The sequence below is a fragment of the Hirundo rustica genome, chromosome Z (assembly GCF_015227805.2).
Source record: "Hirundo rustica isolate bHirRus1 chromosome Z, bHirRus1.pri.v3, whole genome shotgun sequence".
Taxonomy (NCBI): Eukaryota; Metazoa; Chordata; class Aves; order Passeriformes; family Hirundinidae; genus Hirundo; species Hirundo rustica.
Window position 1 is genome coordinate 52,992,562 of NC_053488.1, and position 26,315 is coordinate 53,018,876.

Here is a 26,315-nt window from a genome sequence, read left to right on the forward strand (position 1 = left end):
ATGGCAAAACCCACAAGAATCAGCAAAGGACTGAGAGCACTGGTTAATATATATTGGAGAGATACTGAATGAGGTATTTTTTTTGTGTTTCATTCAGGGTACCAGAACATTCAGAAGTCAGCTTAGACTTTTCCATGCTCTAAATTCATGTACATAATGAGCAGTTTTCTTCTACAGAGGGGCTTTTTTGTTTTCTAACATATATGAAGCAGTCTCTTTGCATGAGTACTTGTTTTGCCTAATCAACATGCCACAAGCTAAAATGTATCTTTTCCATCAGCTTTTTCCACTATTGTAAAAACCCCCTCAAGGTTATAATTTTGAAACAGAAGTAGAGAAGCATCTACCATCTAAGAACTAAACTAATATTTACAGTTAAAAGAGCTGAGAAGTCAGTGGAGCATTAGTGTTGGTATTTTATGAAAAAATCAGTGTTTTCCACACCTTTTGGATCTAAAACTGCGGTAAGCTCAGCACTAAGCAAATTGTTTTCTGAAAGACACTAGTGCGGAAGAAGCACAATTGAAATGTCTTTAAATCCAAAGGCACAAGCTCTGCTCCCAGATGAGAAGCCAAATTGGGACAGACCTCTTCCCTCGAGAATGCCAAGAAGGCAGAGGAAAGATGACAGTGGTAGAACCTGCTCTACCACTTCTGAGATAGCAGGTAAAATGGAAGAGAAACAATGCCAACAAAAAATTCCTTGTCAAGAAGTAACAGACGAAACCAAGTCAATGTTTTATGTTAGTGTTATAGCCATTTTATAATGGTTTCTTGGAGGTTTCCTGTCCTGTGCAGCCTCATTCTTCATCCGTGCTTACTGCCAACATTGACCATGTCATCTGACCTGTTGTCATGATCCAGTTACAGAGGTTCTTAAAAATGCTCCTGCCTGAATTAAGGTGCAAACGAGACCATATGCCAGTGACAATAGTATGGGTTTTATTTGACAGTAAATATGAGCGAGGGAGAGAGAGAGACAGAGAGAGAGAGAATAAGAGAGAGAAAAATAGAAAATTGTTGAGGGGGACAGAAGGAGAATGACAGCGACAAAATAAGGAAAATATCACCACTCTGTGGATCCCAATGATCTTGAATTGATCCTCTCCAGCTGATCTCCTTGGTGGTGAAGGTCCCCCCAAAAGCATGGAATCCGATGGGTTAATATCTGCTCAGGCCAGGTAGGAAAATCCAGACACCTCCCTGGGCTGAGGGGGGAGTTTGGCATTGTCTCTTACAACAGATTCCACACTTGTTGCACCACCTGCAGTCCTGTGGTGCAAGGCTTCAGGAATGACTCTGGGAGGCACTTTGGGGGCCTTTGATGGATTAAGGCATCTCCTCAGCTGCCCCTTACATCAATGTCCTGTGGATGTGGCATTCCCGGGGTTGAGGGTTCCATAGCCAGTTTGTGTAAGGAAGGATGGGTTCACTGCCCTGAGCAGAGGTTACAACACGCCCAAACTTCCTCCCCCCATGTTGGCTGGAAAATCTGTGCAAACCTGCTCCCAGCAAATGGGTCCGTGGGCTACAGCCTCCCCCACCCTGAAGTAAGCCAGAGATGATTCTTAGCAGGGCTGCTGGGTTTGGCTCACATTCTTTTCCTTGTTTACTTCTTTGTTTCAGGTGATTGAAGAATGGATTTTCCCTATATCAGTCTCAGCAATTTGACTTTCAATCCAAAGTCCCTGACAGGTATCTTCAGGGAGGCTTCTTTGGTTGTAGCTTCTTTAAACAGTTTTTGTTACAATGAGCAAAACTTCATATCAGTGTTTGAGGCATGAACTCTTTCAGTCTCTGACACATGTGCCTTGAAAGGGAGAAAAGCTTCTACATCATTCTGTGTGCCGTTTGTTTCAGCAACTAGTCATAATCTCATTAACCTAACCTCCAACTAACCAAGATCTCTAGAACCTTTCATAAACACTTATTTTTAAAAAAATAATTGGTAAAAAACCCTGTTTATTTGGGGTTTTTTGAACATTTCATTGTGACTTTCATTGCTTCAGCGCACACTAAACATTTTATTACTCTGCACATGAAACAAAATAAGATTGAAATGAAAAATCAAAATGTTCATTTGTGTGTCTTTCAAAGCAGAAAAATTCACTGCCACAATTCTGTCTTTCACTTTTGTGTTATCCTAAATATAATTGAAATTGATACTTCAAAAAAAAAAAAAAAAAAAAAGTTTCAATGCAGGGAAATAAACATCCTTCACCAAGAAAATAATTGATAAAATAAATTATAAAACTAATAAATTAGAAAAATATTTTGACCAGTAGTACTCTGAGCTATGAACATCATTAGGTGATGCTGAAGAAGACTCAGTGACTGAAGGTTCTCAGATAGATCTTCTAAGATATTCAAAGTATAATTTAAAGACTCAAGCTTAAATTGTTTGAAAGGCTGGATTTTTCAGCTAAATGAAGATCCAATGGAGTCATCAAATCTACTGCCATCATTCCCATTAATCTCAGCTATGCACACTTCAGTTAAGATTTTGGTCTAGACCTGGTATGAGCAAACATTAACATGAAAAGAGGTACAAAACCTGTTTTTTTAACCTTTCATTGCTCTTTTAATAGGCTACAGAAGCCTCCGATATACATAAGACAAGCTGTCTTACAAAAAAGTAATGCATTAATTTGGGGCAGGGTGTAATACTTCCATGCTGCCTTCAGAGAAGCAAAAGTGCTGTTAGATAAGGCTTGGGGCATGTTGTTTTCTTTTATCTTTTAATTTCAGATTTATTGAAGAATAAATGAGAGCCTTTACCAAGAATGAAACTGTGAACACAAAAAGGGAAGCAGAAGAATACAAAGCTATGATACCTCAGGAATGCTGACCTGAAACAGAGACTGGACAGATCTAGAAAATAAAGTATTTACTGAAAGGCCTCCAGGACCCACCTGGGGCAAGACAGGAGCCTGACCAAGGCTGCACTCAGGGTAGTCATAAAAGATGGCTTCAGAGTCACAAGATCTTACTTTCTTTATAAGTTTTGGTTCATTTGCATATTGAGGTTTAATTGTCCAATTACAGCTTCAGGTTGTGAGGTCTCATCCTTCTTGTTCCTGTCTTCAGTCCACTGTGGTTTGTGCTTTTGGACTTAAAGTTGTACCTGTTGTCCCTGGTCTCCAGCAGGAAAAGGATTTGTTTTGTCTACCTACTCTGTGAAGAGAGCTTACTGGCACTTAATATGAGGCTCAGAACTACATCCCTAGGCAGCAAAGAATCTGAAAATATGAAAGCTAAAGCTCAAGGCATCACTTTCCCCCTTTAGAGGCTTGACAAGGCCTTTTCCTTGCCAAGTCTCTATTCCAAATATCTACAAACAATAGGTATTTAATAACAGATATGCATCTAACAGTAGTAAACATCTAACCATCAATAAACATAATAATAATAGCAAGCATCTAACACTAGTAAATATCTAATAATAGATAAATATCTATGAACAATAAAATAATAGACAATAGTAGAAACATTTAGCAATAGTAATGTCTTGTATAGTTAGGTATCAAGCAAAGAAGAATAATGATTATTGTGTGCAGTTCTTCAAGTACAGAGGAGAAATTATTTAAAGTATGTTTTCATCTGCATCAGTCTCTGTTTTTACAGTTGTTTCAGGAGCAGAATCTCTCTTAACTCTGGAATAGTGAATCCAGGGCCCTTGCCAGCAGTTTTGACTGCAGTGAAGGTGGTCAGCAGAATTTGGAATGGTTCTCTCCACCTGTCTTGTAGATCATTGTCCCACCACTTAACGTAGACCCAGTCCCCAGGCTGGAACGGATGCACAGATATGTCGAATCATATGGGTCTGGATAGCACAATGTAAGCCTGGAACTTCGGCAAAGTGGAACCTAAAGCCATTAGATATCTCTGTAAATCAAGTTTCCCTTTCATATGAATTTCACCTGGAATATGTGGGATCGGATATGGCCTGCCATATAGTATTTCATAGGGACTAATTTTGCCTCTCCTCCTTGGTTGTACACAAATTCTCAGTAAAGCTACAGGCAAGGCCTGAACTCGTGTCATAGATGTTTCCTGACAAATTTTGCCAATTTGTGTTTTTAGTGTCACATTCATATGTTCATACTGTCCCTTCAAGGTCTCCAGAAGCTGATGCCTTAGGAAGGCTTACCTGAAACAGAGACTGGACAGAGCTAGAGAATAAAATATCTATTGAAAGGCCTCCAGGACCCACCTTGGGCAAGACAGGAGCCTGACCAAGGCTGCTTTGAGGGTGGTCACAAAAGAAAGATGGCTTCGGGGTTGTAAGATCTTACATTTTTATAAGTTTTGGTCCATTTGCATATTTGGGTTCAATTTAATTTGCATATTGGGGTTTAATTGTCCAATTACAGCTTCAGGTTGTGAGGTCCTATCCTTCTTGTTCCTCCCTTCAGTCCACTGTGGTTTGTGCTTTTGGACTGAAAGTTGTCCTTGGTCTCCATCAGGAAAAGGATTTGTTTTGTCTACCTACTCTGTGAAAAGAGCTTACTGGCACTTAATATGAGGCTCAGCACAGAATCTGAAATTATGAAAGCTAAAGCTGAAGGCATCACTACATGGTGATAAGTCAGCTGATCAATTTCTTCTTCATCTTGCATGAGTGGCAGGTTAGAAATATTTGGTAGCTTTGGCTACTGAAAGGTGTGGTCCTTGCTCTTCCACTCCCCAATTTTCAGGGAGGCAGCCAAGTTGGTTATAAACTACTTCAGCCCAAGACTCCTGGGACACAGTCTGCACTTTTTATGCTTTCTTGTCACAGACATAGGAGGACATTTTTCTAAAAGTGCTCTTAGTTGGAACTCAGCAATTTTCATCTGCCATCACCATTGGTTCAGGGATAAAAGACCATCATGCTAGTATTTAGGATATTCTTTGCCTTTTATTACTGCTTAGGCCTTCTCTGCATGAGGAAAGTGACTGCTTTATGAGAGACTCCAACGGACATGATCAGATTAAGAGCCTAAAGAATTTAACATGGCAGACAAATATTCTATGACCCAAAAAAGCATCTTCAGGTTGGTTAAAATTTTAAACAAACCCAGTACAAATCTCATGGAAGTTCTGTGTCTAACAAACATTTAAAAATACATTGCATTCCAGAAGATCTGTTTCACTGACATCAGTGGGAGTGGTGCCACTTTTGCTTTCTTGGGACAAAAGTTTCAATCAAGGTTCATGAATGTAATGTAGGGCATTATCTATACAACATGTTTATCCCTTTAATAAGCACTTAAAAAACCTGACCACAAGCATGATTTTCTTACTTAAAATACACTTTTCCTTTACTTTACAAATGATACACAACAATCAGGACCACTGTTATCACAGGCATTTTGGGCTGCAGTGGAGCTGTTCAGACAACTATGGCTGCTTATCTTCATGGATTACTTGAATATATTCCAAGGAATTTATGGGCATATAAATACTGGCATATCCACAGAACACCACATAGTCCTGAACAGCTCTACTTCTCAAATTCTGTAATACTGTAATGAAAGGAAAAGCCATAACAAAAAAATTGAACACAGCAAGATTGATGGAAGAATTTCGGTGTGCTCTTCCATTTAAGACCAGTATTTTCAGAGCACTCCAGAAAAGAAGGAAGCATTGAGGACAGGGAAATAAAATTATGGAAAAGTTCTTTCCACTCCTGTCTCTCATGCAGAGGTTTTAAAAAGAATGGAAAACTTGAGAAAGTAGGTGGGTAATTCTTAAAGGTCTTCTGGTATTTCCAATATTCCTAGGTTTGTAGTTGCAAGTGAAACATTCCCTCTGGGCTTGACTGGCAAACAGAAGCAATTCACCTTTGGGAACATCCCTCCTCTGAAAGCTTAAAAAAAATGTGTAGAACTGTAGTTTTTTTGTCATAGATGAGGTCAAGTTTTATTTTTATATTACTTTATTGAAATTTTGGTCCACACTTGAGTGGTTTTTTGTTGTGGTGGTGGTTTTTTGTTTGTTTGTGTTGTTGTTGTTGTGTTTTTTTGTTTTGTTTTGTTTTTGGTTTTTTTTAATATTCAAAAAGGGAGAGACTATGGCATCTTAGAAATCCCAAATAAATGGCAAGAAAGTCTAGGTGACATTAGGACTAAATAAATAAGATATAGTCCGCTGTCTGACACATATTCTTGCCAGCATGAAATATCCAGTAAAGGTCTTATTTTAGTGCAGGTATATGCCTCTTTCAAGGCATATCACAGATTGATATTGGTAATAATTGATTTCATTTTTTCATAGAAATGTCCAAGGTACACAATTTTCTCCTCAATTTCCCCAGGAGGGAACTAATTTAGTACTTTACAACTTTACAAATACCAGTTTGCTTAAATGAATTCCCATAGGGTACAGGTAAGCAGAATGGCTTTGTAGAATTTTTTCCAAACTCTCAGTTCAAACCCAAGCTAGCATGACTCCACCCCTGCTTTCCACTTCTCACACACTTATTTCCAACTGAAGTAAACTAAAACACATGGACTGAGAAAGATGACACTGCTCTTTATCATGTCCCCACATTTCTGGGACACTATTTGTGCCGAGAGAGGTCATGATAATGAAAGTTTTGTAGCGCCCAAATATTGCCCTTTCTAAGGGAGTATTTTGTAAAATCTGTGCTTTTCACATGCTTGTAATGGAATTCAGACCTCAAGCCCTAAAATTCCACCTGACTGCATGTAGCCTTAAAAATGACCACTATCAAACTGAAGAGTTTCATTAAGTTGCTTAATTTTGCAGTGAGATTTACTTCCTATGATGCAGAAGAAGGCAATATCTACAGAAGCCACTGTACCAATAGCTGTCAGAACCCTCTAAGACTCACCCACACTGTTGGCATGTAAGTAGAACAACTCAGAAATACCTGACAGCATCATTGCTGGAGAAATGCTGGAGAAACTGACATACAGCACAGGGTGGTTAAGGTTCATTGAGGTCATTGCAGTTCATCAAGCCCATCCCCATGCCCATTAAATGTTTAGAACCAGAGCACTGAAATGTCAGATGAGCTTTTTAAACTTCTCTGCGTGTATAATTGGAAGTCTCTTTCAGAGCTTCACTACTCTTACAGTTACATATTTTCTGACAGCAAAATTAATTAATTACATATTTGCACCTATCCACAGAAATATTAAAATTTTCTTTGGTTTCAGTAGAGCTACTCAGCCTCCTGATCTACTGCATTCACATCTATGGAGACTAGTCACATCTTCCTCCCAGATTCCCTAGCAATGCATTGACCTCCCTTCCTGGTGATACACTTAATGGAATTATGTAATTCTACAAGTTAGTACATTTTGGACTCCTTTCAACCCACAAACCCCTTGGCCTTGAACACTGAGAGCTTTTATGCACTTCCAAACAGCCTTCCTGAAAGGGAGCTCTGCAGTTCTTGTTCCTCACTCCCAAGGACATTCACCAAACTTCCTGCGCCTCCCAGATCCCAGGGACTTTTCCATCACTTCTGAGGTCAGCCTGTGGGAAAACTCAGATGTTAGTAAGCCTAAGAAACATATTTGTTTTCAAAATGACCACATGGTCTTTAGTCTTTCCAATTTTCAATGGGAATACCATGGAATCTCAGTTTGGGAAACTCTTTTTTAAAAAATTTTGTTTGTTTGTTTGTTTGTTTAATTATTTTTATTCAAAGTAAAAATTTTTTAAAAAAAAAAAAAAAAAAAAAAAAAAGGATTTTTCTGACATTGAAACGTGGCATTTCCTCAAACACACACACACACATGCACGCACGCGCGCACACACACACACACACACACAAAAGTACAAATATTTAGTTTAAACTACATGGTTTGCTACACAAAAAAAACTAAACTAAAATAGATATTCTGACATGATTAATGGAGTATATCCTCCATGATGAGAAACAACTCAATACATATCTTACACCACAGAGAAATAGTAATTTTCTCTCATCATGTAGACAGGGACCTTTCTAGTAACTTAAAATTCCTTAAAGATCTATTCAATTTCTCTTCTTTATGACTTGAGCAAATTCTTTTTTGTTTGTTTGTTTGGCTTTTTCTAAAAATAATGCTAGAAACCAAAGCACTCTGATACTTAGTGGAAATAAATTAGGAAAGTTCAGCATTTAGACAGTTATGGATAACTTATCCTTGGCTCTTTCTGATGTAGTTCTTGTTTTCCTTTGATTCCCTATAAGCAGTCAATAACAAAATTACAATATTTTTGCAATTATATCTGGTTACAGAATTCATAGGTTTAGGTTTGGTGGATATTGAATTTGATTCATTGGGCAAAGTAACACAAAGGATGTACCATACCTAGTGCTTTAATGAGAAAACATGGGCTTTCTACAAAGAGGGAAGTGTCTTGGAGATCATGTCTTCACGAGGTTGTTGCTGTTGAATAGCTCTTAGATTAGGATAGAGCCTTGCACAGAAGGGAAAGACAACTGCTTCAGCCTTTATCTCAGAAGAGGAAAACCAGTGAAGAGTATAAGAAATGAATTATCAGACTTCTCTCTTCCTGTCCCATTAGATGAATGGAATAATTACTTTTTAATTCCACAAGGACCAAGCATCATTTTAGAACCCTGTGATTCTCAAGGTTGGATAAATCAAGATGTGCAAAAATAGGCTCCACACTGAAAAGGAAACTATAATGTTTAATACTGAGCATGGAGAACCCAGCTTGGATAACCACTGCCTCCTGAAGAAATTAATTCTCTGACAGAATTCAACACTTTTCTACTAGAATTTTCAAGTTGTTCATCTTGAAGCCGCTAGACACACAACTTCCTAAATGGTATGCATTTTGGTGGCTCCAAAATCAGCAAAGAGTCAGGCAAGAAAAGTTAGTCAGACCCTGAAGGAAGCAGAAATGTGCTTTTAGCATTTAGATGTGGGAGTCTCACTGATCATCCAAATACATAGCAGGGCAGCTTGCTTATAACTTGCACCTTCTGAGTCTTCCTTAGCAGGACTGATACTGTCAGCAACTCCTCCTTGCTGGGTGTTGCCTGCTTTACATGCTCTTTCATCAACAAAGTCATCCAACAGCACTTGCAAGCATAGGATGTTCTTCATGAGAAAAATGACAAGGCTTAATGTGGTTGACCCCAGATTTTTCACCTGAGGTTTCCCTGATAAAAACCCAATGGGGCAAAATACATGTTTCAGAGCACAAGACTTATGAGGATTGTCTGAGACATCTGGCTTTTTAGAAATGGAGTCTCCAGGGAAACCTAATCCCTCTCTACATCTATGTGAAAGGAGGTTGTAACCAGGTAGAAGTCAGTCTCTTATCTCAGAGATCAAGTGACATAACCAGAGAAGAAGGCCTCAGGATATGCCAGAAAAAACTTTAAATTGGATAGCAGATTTTTTTTTTTTTTTTTTTTTTCTCTCTCTCTGAAAGTGTGATCAAGCATTGGAATAAGCTGCCCAGGGAAGTGTTAAAGGCACTGTCCCTAGAAGTGTTCAACACTTGTGTAAATGCGGCACTTGGTGATATGGTTCAGTGGTGAACACAATGGTGATAATGAACTCAATGATTTTTAAGGTCTTTTGCAATTTTAATGATTCTGTGATTCTGTGATTCTATGATTCTATGCACCCAGTACCCAGGTCTGACCCTCAGGGACTTTACCTCCTGATGCATCCTTAACAGGTTCTGTGTGACTCTAGAGCTGTTCTTACAAGCGTCTCAGCAACATCGGAAGACATTGTATCTAACAGTGATACAGCGAGTGGGTTTCTCAGCCTCACAGTAACATAAAAGAATGCAGCGACCTCTTCTAACAAGTAATGAACTTCAAACATACACGTACCCATAGCTTCTGCACTAATGATGTATTGAGAGGAAAGCTGGCTTCAGCTTCCTCCCAACTACAGTGTTAGAAGACGAAGAGGGAGCACAGAGACTAATTTTAATGCCATTCAAACTCCCATCCCAGTCCTGACACTGTCTAGAATCAGGTGCCCTGAAAAAAAAGCTGAAAAAAGAAAATCCTCAGTGGGTCCTCATTAGCTAAGAAATTCTGAACTACAGTTTTGTAAAGGTGAAAAATGCAAATATGATAGTCTTTTCATCCGGCCTTATTTCTCCATAGGCTGACCCAAAAGGAAAAAGCACCATGATATACTTAACAGCACAGGCTCATATTGTTCCCAGGTGGAGTCTTCCTCTTTCCATATACTTCCACCTAAGCTAGGTACAATGCCCTAGCATTGAACATATGGGACACTTCTTCAGCATCCTTCTAACAAAACAAGATATGCAAGAGCTTGGTCCTTCCATGTACTCACATATGTATATGCATACTCATATCAACAGACACACACCTCTCAATCCAAACAGATTTGAAAAGAGTGCATTGAAGACAAGAAATAGTGGTTGAATAGCAAATCTTATAAACTTGAATCTGTATCTCACAGTGGTGAGACTGTTGCTGATGTTTTGACATTTGAAAATACTTCTCCCCCTCCATCATTTCAAAGTACAGTTGGTAGGTTTGTCCCACCTGTCATTTTTTCCAGAGATATTTCTACTGCTACATAATTTAATCATTCCAGCTGATGTTTCAAACAATTAAATGTATTATTAGTTTTAAATGGATAGGACAGTTTACACTGAAATAGAAGACTTAGGTTTAGGTGTTTTAATTGTTACACACATTTAAAAAAAAAAAAAAAAAAAAAAAAAAGTTGTTCTACTTAAATAGTCACATTTCCTTATATGCTGCCTTAGTTCTGTTCATAAAGATGTTCAGGTATCTACCAGCTTATTTATAATGCTCACAACATGTATCTAAAATCCAAGAAATGTACATTGAAAAAAGCCAAATGGAAAAATATGTAGCTTTAAATTTCTGATTAAGTATTATTTAAAGCCTAGATGACAAATTCAGATATAAATGGCAGGATGCAAAACAGCCACACAAGAATTTTCAATTAATTAATGAAATGCAGTAGTGCAAAATTTTAGGAGTGAGTTAAGGCAAATGGGGTTTCAGACTTGTTCAATTTGAATGGTCCATGAGGTTCTTTAAGAAGGAGACTCTGGAAGTACCATTTTAGAGTGCTGCCTAGTGAATCAGTGATTTAAAGTAATAGGAGTCGTGCAGCTGAATCACAAGGCACTACTCTGAAGATGCACCCTTGAGACCTTGCTTGGCTGATCTCTTCCAAGACTGAGTCCACCCTAATCCAGCTGTTTCTGATACCAAGTATAGTATTAAAAATTGTTCTAAATTGTAATGGGATTCCTGCTGTGTTATGAAATCACATCAACTTCTGCACAGAGACTAGTGCTTAATTCCTTAAAAAAAGAGAAATCCCTGCAGGATATCTTAGCTATCTTAGAGAATTCTACACTTTGAGTGTTGAATTTCTCAACTGGTAGATTTGTTCTTGTCTTCTAAAATCCATCCCTGTATTTAAAAAAAAAAAAAAAAAAAAAAAAAAAAAAAAAAAAAAAAAAAAAAGGAAAAGAGAATTACCCCCCTACACCATCCCCCCCCCCCCCCCCCCCCCCCCCCCCCCCCCCCCCCCCGTTTTAAAATATGCTTTATTCAGGTGTACTTTTTCCTGTGCAGACTTAAGTAAATGCTTCACTCATTTTTGTTATGTTGATCCAGTGGAAAAGATAATTTTCTCTTTGTTGTAGAAGATAGATGCTTTACCAGGAGGCAGCTAAGAGGACATATTCATTTCACCCTAAGTGGTGCTTATATGTGGAAGTGGTACCACTATAGAATAAATGATTCAAAATGAAAAGTACTGCATTGGGATGCACTCAGATCCCTGAGGAACACTCCTGCTCCTGTGCAAAGGTATTTCCTGTGTCATATTTCATCCTCAAGTTTGGTGGTGGCTGTAACTGGTTTCTGCCCTCCTCCTCAAATTCCACACCCTGAAAAAACTACATCTACACAACTATGCACTAACAGGCTGCAACTGTGTACCTCACTCCTTATCCCTTCAGATTTGTGCTCTGTTGGCTCAGATTTGCGCTGGTTTGGAAACAGCATAAGGTACACAAAGAAAAGGTGCTCTTGTTTCAGAAAGAGAAAGGGTTTAGTACAGAAATATGTGCAGTTAAAAACATAGTTTTGATTACACAAACATTATTTGTTATACAGTGCAGAGACAAGAGGGAGCACAGACACTACTTTTCTGTATCCCATTGTTTAAATATGACCCTGAGCAAATACTGACTCCTTGCTGTTGTCTGTTGCAGCTTCAAAAGTTTCTCCTTCACCTTTCCTCTCACAAATCCTCTGTAAATTTTTCTGCAGGTAGAAATACTGTGATCTAAAATTTTGTTCGACTTAATCCTCATGTTTACAATTTCTTATCATCCAAAAAAGCATTGATGTTAAGGCACAGTTTTCATCAACTAGCAATTTTCCCAGCCATACCTTCTAATAAATTACCTAGGTTGGCATCTGAGAAGTTGCATGAACTGGATCCACACTGGATTAACCACAAAACAAATCTCAAGGAATTAAACAGGCTGTTATTGATACCTTTCACCCAGGACACCCTTGAGATTTCAGCTATCAAAAGTGAACTACAGGACAATTTCCATTTACCTTTTCAGTCTTTAGTATTTGGTAGGAAATTTATCTTTGGTAAATTGCAGCCACCCCTAGGACCTATGTGAGAGTCTAAGATTTTATCTAGGAATATCTCAGAGAACATAAAAGCTTCTGTAGAAGACTCTGATGCTTGTGGCAGGGAGGCTTTGCTGATGGAAATAATGTGTCTACCCAGGCACTGACAACAAAGACTACCAGCCAGCAAAAGCAGAAAGGGAGCTGAAGAGCTGCAGAAGAAATCACCTTGATAACAAAATCCAAAGTGCCTGTGTAATGCAGCATCCACTGAGGTTCAGAAATAGCAGTATCAATGGATGTCTGATAAGGCAGAATCACCCTGTAAAGAAATCACACACTCTGACCTGTACACAAAATATGATTTGTATATACAGCAATCGTGTGTTGACATTTTTAATAATTATTAACTTTCATCACAATATCAAAATAGTATAATGTTCTATGTATGCTGAACACAGAAATCAGATGCATTTGCGAGGTGGGATGCAGGTGTCATATATGGCCTTAAAATTGCAGTTAATGAGTGAGACATATCAAATGGTATGAAAAAAGCTGCATCATAGTTTCTGTTCTGTAATCTACATGTTTATGCTATCTCTGAGAGAACTGTATTTCTTTGGTCCTTCAAAGAGTAGTGTCTCTATAAAAGAACAAAGGAAAAACTCTGAGGAAGCAGAAATTATATGATAATAACCAGAACAACTCTCATCCCTGAGTAGGTGTGTAGCACATCTGTAGATCACACCTGCACACTCAGAAGTTGATCTTATGCTCACTTTTCTATTGAGGAAACTCTTAAGTTTACAACATATTGGATGGGTGCTCAGGTTATGAAGGAACCATAAGTTTGGAGAGTGACAAGGGGCACAACAAAAAGTGCACTTCTGGATATGACTATGAGACCACACTGGACTGTGAAAACTCCTCATCTTTCCAAAGGCTCCATTAGATTATGTGCTGACTTCCTGGGCAAGGCTGGGTACGAATTTCCCTTTCTTTACCCCTCCAGAAAAGAGAATATCTTTAACCTTAGTTATTTGAGAGAACCAGTTTACAGTAAAGAGACATAAATAGTTGTATTGGCAGAGCAAAGTTAGTTAGGAACAGGGAGCAAGACTATTGTTGTGTCTTCTCTAATGCTGCCAACAGAATTGGCTACACCAGTCTTTTACAGCTCTTCCAATCCTTTGACATCAAATTCTCAATTGGCTTCATCCTTAGAATTAGTTATACAACAAAGTTATTAGAATGACATCACATCAGGTTTAATTTATGGTGTATGCAGACAAATCCAGCAAAAATTGAAGGTTGTGCTTGTGTGTGTTTATAAAAATGTACATTGCAGATGACACAGAGAGCCGTCAATTCCCACAGAAGCAGATCCCAGGAGCAGAAATACAGTAAAGACTGAAAAAGTAAGTCAAAACAAGTGAGAATATACCATTTTCCCCTGACAATAATCATATCCAAGGAGGTTTCTTATCCACTCCCAAGCAACCAGAGGTCTCTTGGCTTGGTCAGGTGCTGAGCAATAGGGGTCTACAGTGCTCAGCAGGAGCTAACCCCAAAGGGAATCCTGCTGGCCTGGAACAGGGAGATAAATGTTGATTGAATAAGGCATGGTTCATACGACTTTTGTCTTCACTCCTCATTGTGGGATGGTTGGTTTTGTTATAAAACTAATTAGCATACATGTGGAAATACTTTATGGAAGCATCTTAATCCCAAGCAAATGTGAGAATAAGCCTGTATTTTTTGTAGGGACTGATTTACATTAATTATCTTCTACTTAAAAAAAAACCCTCACAGACCCTTCTTTTTAATCATTCTTTCTTTGTAGAAAAATGAAGAACAGAACACATCTGTAAAATGCTGTACATACAATTTTCTAGCATTTCCAGCAAGGATGTATTCTCCAAAGGCATAAATGCTTGGGTTAAATTCAAAAATGCTTCTTCACAACCAGTTAAAGTCAGAGACCTCAGTTTACATCTAGCTACCCAAATTACTAGCTTCATTCTCAAAAAATTATGGCCTTCTGAGAACCAGACTTAATTTTAAGAACCTATATGCGGATTTAGGTGCCTAAACAAGCAACAGTGTAGCAACTTCAGACTGCAAATATCCGTAATGAAAGAATATGGATTTTTAGGGTGTATGTCTGTGTTTAACTTCTGCTTTGGGCATGACCCTTTGCCAGATCCAGTCTTTTAGTCATCCTGCAAGGGATAAAATGCATCCTTGCTGTCCTCTGAGGCATGCACTGGAGCTTTGTTACACAGTAGTTTGAACCAGTGGAGGGGATGATCTGTGTCTCAGCCCAGCATGGAGCAGGGCCTCAGCTGCAGCACATGGATGGACCTGGGAATCTTCACTTAGACCCAGCTGTAGAGATCCACTTGCATGCAACCAGAATCCACTCTATCCCTCATGCTTTTAAAGGAAGACTCTCATCCCTCCTGAACAAATTAAAAAAAGAAGCTGAATTGCCCACCCAGATCAATATTATCCCACAGGATAAATCCCACAAAATGATCACTGAGTAAACATCCCAAATGATTCCACTTTGAAGAATTTCAGGCACTGCCTGGCAGCAGCAGAATATTATAAATTCATAAACCTGCCTGATGGACCTACTTCCATCTCTGCTGTGAAGAAAAGGTAGGAGCGTCCCACAGGACTTCTGCCTGTGTCCCTCTGCCTCTAGCAGCTAGGGATAGGTGAAGAGACCAGAGATGCATTTGTGGATCTAAACATTATGTCTCCCTCCTAGTGTGAATGGACAGAGAGCCAAGATTCCTTTCCCAAAGATATTTCTGATCAAAGTGTATATCTGGCTCCTTCATGTTGGAAGAAAAAAGCACCTTTTGTTTCATAACTGCTGCCTGTCTCTCTCTTGAGGTCACGGGTTAAGGAGGAAGGTGTACATTGGCAGGCTTGTCTTGCAAGAAGGGCTAAGAAATGAGATGTGATGCAAACAGACAGTTCTGGCATGGAAGATGGGCTTAGCCTTACAAATCGTGTGACAATGTGCACCTGGATGTCCGGGGATCATCGTATCTGTCTCTGCCTCCGGGTCCCTGTAGGGACACATGCTGTTGGTTCCTCTGCAGTCTGGTAGCCAAAGCAGGCTGGTTTGGCCACTGCTAGCATCAAAAATAAGTATCCATGCACCTCTTTTTTTTTTTTTAACAAATTCTTAAGCTGAGCTGTGGAAGATCAGATTGAAACAGGATATACAAGCTTTCAGATCTTGAACGAAAAAAAACCCCAGACCTAAACCACGTACTATTTGCCTTTATCTAGATCCTGTAAGAAGACTTGCCATAGCACAAAACCTTCAGATTTTTGCAAAGCATACCCTTGTTGACAGTCTCTGGGACACATATTTCACAGCAAGACCATCTTGGGCTCAGCCTTAGTGGGTCTGTAAATTTACTTTGTTGGAATAAGGGCATTTCCCACAGAGATGCTGTTACTTCTGTTAGGAAAAAAAGAGAGAAAAAAAAAATTCCAAACCAGAAATTATCTCATGACAGAAAAATAAACATGAATAAGATTTTTCTCTTAAAAGGGGATTTCTTTTTTTTTTTCTTTAAAACCTTTTCTTCCTCTCCCCAGGCTGCTGCTTTTACTCAAAAATAAAATCCAGTTCTTCCTTTGACTTAATTACCTTAAATATTCTATTTATATCCAGAGAACAGTCTATATCCTTCTAATTTTCACTAAGGAAATATCCATATTTTCCTCACTCATATTTTACCAATCCTGAGTACAGAACCAACACTCACCCATTTCTATAAAAACCTGAGCTGTTAATGGATATTCGTGTATATTTCATTTAAAGCTCTACTGTGTTTAAACACTTAGAGTGCTGAATGTAAAAATAGCTGGCAATCTTAGTCAGAAGTGAACATTTTATTTGCAATATGGGTGATTTTATCATGTGCCACAACATTTTTTTACTGATCATTCATTAATATTTTATATAGCTCATCAAAAATGAAGGTTGAGGTCAATAATTGCTGACACATGAAAGAACAAGGAAAAGGACAAGCAAGGGCATTATCCAGAGCATTGTGGACTAGCAAAAACACTCTCAGAATTTCTTTGCACACCTTGAAATACAGCAACCACTTAAAAGACCCATGTAAAGGAAAAAGGATATTTTTTAAATATATATATTTTAATAATCAATGTGGTTTCCATTTTCATGTATATTCACATGTGCTTCAGAAAGCATCTGGATTTTTATTGGCATCAGTTTTTACTTATCAGTTTCATTCTGTAGTCTCTATCTTTGCTCTGGTGCTGGGGAGCCTCATCTCTGAGCAGACTGGTGAGCAGAAGAGAGTTTTCCACTTGGCTCACAGCCTCACACTATGCATTGTTGACATGACTGTTTAATAATAATTCCTGCTGATTCTGTTGTGGAAAAATTTACTCTTCATAAGTTGACTAGCTTGTGGTGCCAGTGCATATGTGTATAATTTTTTTTCTCTCTCTCTTTTTAAGGGACTTGGGCCCTGGTTTAGAAAAGATGGTTTGAGCTAAACATACTCTTTCCCACCTTTATTTAGCAAAGCACTTAAATATGTATTGAATCTGGCTGGCTTCAAAGGAACTTTTATGTGTGCTGAAGTGCTTGCTGATTCAGAGTCTCAGCTCTCAGAAGTAAGTTCTAGCTCAGATACTCTTGTCAAGCCTACCTACAACTGGCACCCCAACAGCAAGATTTATGCCTTTCACTGCAACAGACTTACCAATTTACAAATTATCACGTTTCCCCTGGGTGAATACATTGTGTATTTCAGAAAACTATACCAAAGATATGGTCAGAACGACCTCTCCAGAGCAGTCAGTGATCTACTTGATCTGCATTTCTGTGTCACTCCATAATTCAACAGGGGGGAGAAAAGAAAACTTATTAAATGAGGCTACAATTGTTACGCAAAGGATACCAATGGTTCCATTTCAATTACATCACAGTTTTCCTCTAATAGATACACTCTCCCTAAGTAACAGAGATGCTTCCGCCTTCATAAAAATAAAGGAACAAGAACCAAGCTTCTATATCCTGTGGTGTTTAACACATACTTTTAAAAGGACTGTATGCTGCTGAAATATTAAAATACAATGCACACAACTTCTCCAAAATCTTCAGCTCTTTATAAAACCTTATGGGGTCTAGAAGGAGCGGTCAGAAATGGGAATTGGGTCAACTGAATCACGGGAATTATTTAGGGTAGTAGTCAAACTTAAACTGCAGCAAATGCTTTCAAATTACATGCTTCCTCTGTCTCCAGAAGAAGGACTTATTTCAACCAAACAACAAAATGGACTGTACTACATTTCCTTACTTCATAAGCTCTTAACATAATTTTAGAGTGCCAACCTATTAAGAAGGATTTTCAAAAACTGCTGTCGTTGTAGCTGGAGCTGTCAGGGCATGCAGGGCATATACGTGAAAACGTATAATTTCTTTTTATTCTAGGAAACACAGTTTTGTAAAGAGCATTAAGCAGTAAAGTAGAAATCTTGTCTAGTAATTCCTTTTTCTAAAAGTGCTAATTTACAGACACACACCTTACCAAACTATTTCTCTTTGATTTTTACATCTGTTTAGACTGTTACATCTGTTGTGCAAACACCAGGTACACGGATTTATGGTTGGAGCACCTGAGCAAGTAACAGTGCTGTCTCACACCATTCCCTCGATACTCCCTGCACAGGTATCAAATACAGGCATAAATCCACACAAGGACACAAGGTAACTTGCAGGCATGGCAGGATCCATAGCTCCATAAAGATTTCTAGGTTCTCTGTGAAACTTAAGAGAATAAAAAGGGCAGGTTGCAATTTCAATGAACCAGTAAGCTCCTTCTTTCTCAAAACAAAACAAAACAAAATAAACACACCACCAAAAACCCCAAAACTTTTTCCTGTTCCTTTTTTGTTGTTGCTGTTTAAGCCATCTTCCTGAGCCTTGGCATCTTGCTTGCTGAGGAAGACAGTAAGAGCTATTACATAACTCATGGAAATCTTCCCTACCACCACCCCGTGTGTTAAACGTGTAGATGTGTAAATGTGCAAATGTATTGATGTGCTGATGCTTTGCAAAAAGAGATAACCTGAAAGTGGCCTGATTCAAATCTATTGGACATCAGTTTTTATGGGCCTATATATCCGTGGTGTGTATGCAAATTGTGTGTTTCATTTGTTGAATATGCAAAATAATGTGTTGTCTTCTTTCAGGGCACTTCAGTCTGCCTGCACAATTTTGCAATTTTGACCCTCATTTTCAGGAGCAAGTCACCTGGAAGTAACTTCACTGACAGATTCCAGCCCAGGATCTTTGCTGAGAATGGATGGTGTATCCATCTGCCTCCCTGGTATCTGGGATAGCAAAACCTAACCAAATTTTTTTTTTTTTTTTTTTTTTTTTTTTTTTTTTTTTTTAATTTCATCAGCTTCCTACAAAATTCCAGTACTAATTAAGAAGGCAGGTCACTGAGAAAAACTTCACTGGTATGGAGATATTGGAAAAAATAAATACAGCAATGATATTTTTGCATGCACATGTGTACTTAGGTGCATGCAGTTAATAATAAGATGTTCCTACCACTAAAGAGCAATCTGTAAAACATTTGCATATATCAAACTGATTAATTATTAATATACTTCCAAACTATTTTCCTGAAAGGACAATTTACTTCCCTTCCCCGTTAATAGGAATGACCTAACTGAAAGCTAAGCTTGTGGCCCTGTGCTTTCTAATTTTGAAACAAAACCTACCTTCCCCCTGCTAAATCAAACATCACAATGTCAAATTCTCTGCAGACGTTTCCCTCAGGAATCTGAAAGGCTAATTAGGGTGAGCTTCACCATAAAGAATACAGTTGTTAAAACAGCTTTTGTACACACTGTAGTAATGATCATTCTCATATAGACGCAGTGATGTGTTGCTGCAATTTGCAGCCATATATCTCTCAGGAGCTAATTCAAATGTTGTTATTTATTGCATGTGTGCTTATTAATGATATCTTAGCAACTGCTAGAAGTGACTGGTTTCACTTCAGGAAGTAAAGTATTTCATCTCAATGTTTACAGACCTAAGGAGACATCAGTTTCTGTAGAAAATCAGTTCTTCATTTGGCCTCCCCACCTCTAACCATAAGGTCTGTACCATCATTACTTACAGATATGTTCCTCATACTGTAAAAAATTTTGTTATTATGAAATAAGAAATAAACCCTATCAGTTCTTTATATTGAAGAAAGTTTTTTACCAAGAAAAGAAAAAAAGAAGAGGGTTTTTTAAATGCCTTTGAAAAGGAGAGAAAAAAGTAGTATTGTATACAAGTGTATATATATATAAATAAACAATTATGCATGTAGATTATAGGGCCAAGTTCTCAGATCACTTGTAAATTTTGTTAGGGAAAGTGAAAATACTTCTTTTTCAACTAAAATGGAAGTACTTCTTTTTCAATTGAAAATGCTGGTGATCTGCAGAAGCACTTGCAGAAATTAAAACCTTGCAAGATCATATTTCACAATACTCTTACTTCCAATGTTTTATGCTTTTGTGCTTTATGCATCAAAAATCGGTAGTTTTCTATTCCATTATATTCTATCAAGTTGTTGCTGAACCTACACTTAAACGAAGATCTTCTCTTTTGGTGTCTGAGAGGAAAAAGGAGTGTAATCAAGAAAACCAGATGAGCTCATTCTGACCAGTTTCAATTCCATTTGAGCACAGAGTTTCAAAGGGTGACTGTAGCACAGCCTTTACTGCCGATGTGTTCCCCTTAGAAGAGATTGTGAAAAAACCATGGGAGTTCAGATGAATCCTGATAAAACAAAGAATAGTAAGTGGATCAGCCTCTTTAGCTCTTGCCTGGAGTCATCTTGTTTGCAGCTTTCATAATCACAGGTGTTAAAAGAAAAATTGCAATATTATGTTTTCCAATTATCTCATAACTAATAGTTAGCTGAAAATAATTAGATATTAGTGTATCTAAAACATATAGTATAAAATTTAAAATTATCCTAATTGTTTTAGTAAACCTTTCATGATCAATGTGAAATAGCAGTACTAGAACAAAGAGAAAAAGAAAAGAAATCTAGTGTTCACTGGGCAGAGCCATGTTAATCTCTGTACATTATATTCATATATGAATGAAAAACTATGATCACTAGTTAACATATTACACAATTTCCTCACAATAGTTAACAGCAGCTTACTTTCTGCTCTTCTTTAAGGATGTGTGTGTATGAATAATTTCATCTCAGCCCTCCACTGTTTTGTAGCTACTTGCTGTAACAAAATATCTAAAAATACTAAAAATCATTTGGTCTGTCAGCCAAAAATAACCTGAATTATATTAGTCTAAATTGATAGCAATGAAACCAGAAACTACAGAATCTGTTTTAGGATCTAGGGTGGTTTAGATATGTAGGTATCTGACTTATTCTTAAACTAAAGACACTGAATTGGGATTTATGGTACTCTTGATCCCATCTTGTTTGCATGCTCACAGTTTTTTAAGAATTTGCATGAATGATGGGAGCTAGCTCACAAATATATATTTGCATAAATTTGCAGATGGGCAGCATCACAGAAATTCACATGCATTTATTCCTGTATCATATATATGTTGACAAAAGTTGCTTGTCAATCCATTGTCTTGTTCTGCAAAAAGGTGCAATGCTTTGTGGTCAGTTATGGTGTTTGTGGTTATTAAGAAAACTGTAAACAGTAGCAATTTTCACAAATAAAGGATTCATGGGGTGAGGCTTTTCTTCTGTAGACATCATGGTTGAAAAATTTTCTATAACAAATGAGAAACAACCCAAAACCTCTTCACAGACACATCTCAAACATAAAAGGCAACAGATTTGTCAAAACATTTATTGTGAGTTATTTATCTGAGCATGATGTTTCATAGCTTACTTCTTCAGTGTAATTTGAGAATCATGTGAGAAGAATTATCCAAAATATCAAAGATTTTACCTGTTAGCATCTAATATTTGCATACATATATATTGTGCTTAGACTTACATTTCATTCTTGCTATTTTGCATGGTCACAGACCTGCATTAGTGGAAAAACACAAACAAAAACAAAAACAAAAACAAGTCAAAAAACCTGTAAAATGTTCAAATATCTGACTGTAAAATGTTCAAATATCTGAAATTATCGTGAATGGTGGCTAAAAAAGATATCTGATACATGAGATGACTGAAAATCTTGAACACTTGCTTGAGTTTTCCATGGTTTGAAATTGTCATTTTTGATAGCAATTATTGCCAGAGGATACAAAACCACACCTTGATCCAACTGCTTAAATTGCAAAGGAACCTTTTAGCATTCCTCCTACTTTGCCATTATGCCATGACATTGTCAGATTTATGTAAGAAAATAGAACTTTACAGTTCCTGTCCTTAGACATTCACCAGAGGATAAGGTTAGTATATAATTTACATGGGTTTTTTTGTTTTGATTTGGGAACATTTTTTTGTTTGTTCTTTTAAGGAAAAGTATTATAATGTTTAAGTACCTGAGCACATTATTCCAAATAGGCTCTGTGAAGATTTTGGGGCTGAGTAACAAGAAAGCCTTCAGGACTGACTATCCCAGTATGACTGAGCAGGCAAGGCTTGAAGAAAAGCAATGAGCCTGCATATCTAGACTACAAAATCAGCAGCAGATAAAACAAGTGAAGTTTCCACCTCTTGTGCTGGACTGCAGCTGAGGGGGAGCCTTGTAGGGCTGGGTAGGAATGTAAATTTGGAGGGATGAATGCACCCTCCCTTTCTCATAAAACTATTGCAGGGGCTGGCCAGCATCTCATGCTTAAAACCCAGCCTGCTAGAGAGACCTTTCTGTTTCACATTTTTCAATTAATTTGTAGTGACTAATTTTGTTTGCTTATAGCCACTGATGTGTTTGGGTAGTACAAAACCGTTGCCTTATCTCTTGAGGAGAAAGTTAGCTCACACTTTGTTTTAAAACTGCCATATAATGGTCAACATGAAATTTTTGTTTAAATTGTATACTTGGCGCTGTGATCACCACACGAAAACATTGATTCCCAGTGATCCATGTCATATAGTCTACTGTTATATGGGCTATCCATAAAATAATTACAGGCTTCCTGTTCAGCAGTGCACACTCCCAATTAAGTATATGATTGTATATTCCACTGACTGGTAAAAAACACAAGCATGAGATATAAATACATATATGCATACTCCGTTTAAAGAGATTATTTCTGTTGAAAGTGGATGCACATCAAGACAACACTATATTTGGTGCTACATGATAAAGTTTCCTAGCACAAGCAGCAACTGTAGATTTGATCCAAGAAATATTTTTTTGTCACCAAGTAATTAATGGTTTTTCTAGCTAGTCTACTGAATTCAGAGATGGCTGTGGGGAAGCGCAAATGAATTTCAAGTGTGACCAATTAGGTGAGTAAGCAAAACTGATTCATTTTTAATTGCCATGGGTTATAGAAAATTAATCACTGTCACAGGTCAGCTGCTCCTAAGTTGATGAATGCCAACTGTATTTGTGCCATTAGACTTAAAGTAGTTGTTATCAAAGGAAATGTTGCTTACTTCTGTCCAAGCCTTCCAGACTTTGGGTGATTTCCTAATCACCCAAACTTGTAACAGAACAGAACTTGTGCATTGTTTTTGGAAACGTACAAGATAAAAACTCCCTGAATCTTAGCTGGAAAACTTAGGTTCAAGAGGCACATGCAGGAGGTTGGTACTACTGCTGCTGTATCGATGGATAAATAGAACACATCATGCTAAAGAAGAAATTGTAGAGACCTAACATTTCATGGTGCACTAAACCTGCCACAGCAGCTGTGCAAAGAGGTAGACTTATTTTCTGCTGCTATACACAAAATCCCCAAGTTAATTCTTTCAATGAAAACAATAGAAGTGTAGGGGTAAGAAGGTTTTACATGAGAGATGCAGCTTAGCCACCATCTATTTTGCATTACCCAGTTTACTAAAATTTAATTTTCTTTCCTCCAGTTGTTTAACATGCTTAACAAACTAGGTCCAAATTTGCAGAGACCCAGCAGAAGAAAACGTGATGTAAAAAATCCCCAAACTATAGAACTTGGACACAGTAAGAAATAATAAGTTAAAGAAGGCTCTGCATTATTTCTAGGAATAATTGCTTTCCCCTCTCTAGTGTTCAAGTTATACAAACTTAGATTCCGCAAGAGATCAGCAAATAAAAGAATACAGTGGATGATAAGAAAGCCTTTGTTTGATCAGACCATTCCTGATTTGGCCTTGATAACTTCAGAAAAATTATATCTTAATTTACTTCCACAACAGGGTCTTTCATATGGTATGGTCTGTCTCATTCTGACAATTTATTTTCCATGGCCTATTAAATTTCCTAGTGGAAACATTGATGAAAACTGTGAAACAATCCTATGATTGTAAGAGTCCATCCATATTTTCTCCCCATTCTCTCCCTTATGTGAACATTAAAAAAAAAAAAAAGAAGAAAAACACAGCATAGCATAATTAATCAAAAATAATACAATCAAATAACTATAATCTGGGAACTTCTTCCCCAGTAAAGACAGAAAGAACAAACCAAATCAAACTGAAACTCTCTTACTGAGAAATGACACTATTTCTGGAGGAGTAGTAAATGATGGCAAAAAAAAAAAAAAAAAAGAGGCTTGTTAATGATACAATGCTTGGAATCAAAGAACATTAAGTTTAACACTCAGTTAAACACACAGAGAATTGCTATAAGAAACGAGAAACCCTGACAGAAACTGAACATTCTGAAACCTTGTCTTTCTAGCCAGGGAGTGGTTAGAGATCTCAAAAGATCTAAAATAAATTCCAAAAAGCTACAAAAACAAGAGAATGCAAACCACATGCAACATATTGGAGTCTCAAAGCACCAAAGAACTTCAGTCCAATATAGACAGAATACACAGATGTATATAGGTTACTTTCAGCTTGGATGAGTTTTGAACAGTTATATACAGAAAGCTTCCCACCCCCTCCCCCATCCCCCCAATATGATGCAGAATGAGCATATTTGTAACACATCTGGTGAACAACTACTTTTACTGGCCAATTTGTTTGACTGCCACCCCCTCAAAATTTAAACTATCATGTAGCAGAAGATACTTCTTTCCCAAATTTTTTATTTGTTTTTGATTTGCTCTGTTCTTATCACTTCATGCATTATATGCACTGCTAGCGATGAATAGAGCTTGAGCAGTCGTATGCTGGTACTTGACATTGGAAGGTATTCTGTGCTTTATTTTTCTGATGGTCTAGTGATTGTGACAGAGGATGAAATTTGGTTCTAATTTTGTCATTTCATAACTCATAAAAACACAGTGCAGTAATTAAGGTGAATATCAGCAAGACACAACATCTTTTGAGTTATAACTAACAACACCACTCAAGTGTTATGAAAGGTGGCAAAATTCAAGAGATAATGGGTGACACTCTACTGAGTGCTCTATTACCTAAGGTTTTTTCCTTCTCTTTTACTTTTTTCTTTTGTTAACATACATTTTTATTTTGTAGAAAAAGCATGCTCTCAATAGGTACAAAATTAAAAGCACTCTGCACCAAAGTCACATGTAAAAACCCTTTTTCAAAGAGACACCAGAAATGCCTCTTTCCTCACCCAGGTGCTCTCAGGATGTTTTAGCCTCATTTTAGGAGAAAAACAACTAAGTACTGGGGAATAATTCACATTTTATCTCAGCTCTCCTGTTGAGATCATGAGGCAGGGTACCTTATTTTAGGAAGACCATACTGCAGTCCATGTACTCATCCACTAAGGAGCGGATTGACCTCACTGGCCAATTTTATGTGTATTAAAGCACCAAATGGTAACAGATGTCACTTGATACCAGAGTAAACTAATATCAATGGGTTGATGCTGGCTATATGCCAGGCACCCATGAAAGCTGCTCACTCACTCCCCTGCTGCATCTGGACTGAGGAGAGAAAATTTAATGAAGCTTATATAGATTGTGGTAAGGACTAGAAGAGATTGCTCATAGGTACCATTAAAAACAGCAAAACAGGCTGAATTAGGAGATACACAGTGAATTAATTGCTAACAAAATCAGAGCAGGATAATGAGAAGTAAACTAAGACCTTAGAAATACCTTCTCACTCTTCCCTCCTTCTCAGCTCTATCTCCTACCCCAGCGGTGCAAGGAGACATGGAATGGGGCTATGGTCAGTTCATCTCTTGTGGCTTCTCCTTCTGCTCAGGAAGAGGAGTCATTCCCCTGCACTGCAGTGTCTCTGCCACAGGTGACAGTTCTCCATGAACTTCTCTGACATGGTTCCATCTGACGAGCAACAGCTTCCTGTGAATTGCTGCAATGTGAGTCCATCCCACAGGCAGCTCTCTTCCCCAGACTGCTGCAGCATGGGCCATTCTTCCATGGTGGGGAGTCCCTCAAGGACAGGCTGCTCCAGCACAGGAGCAGGGCCCCTTTCTCCACAGGTCTCCCACAGGATCACAGCTTCCTCCCAGACATCCACCTGCTTTGGTGGGGGCTCCTCCATGGGGGGCAGGTAGATCTCTACATCCCCTTGGACCTCCATAGGCTGCAGGGGCACAGCTGCTTTGACACGGTCTTCACCACAGCCTGCAGAGGAATCTCAGCTCCAGCACC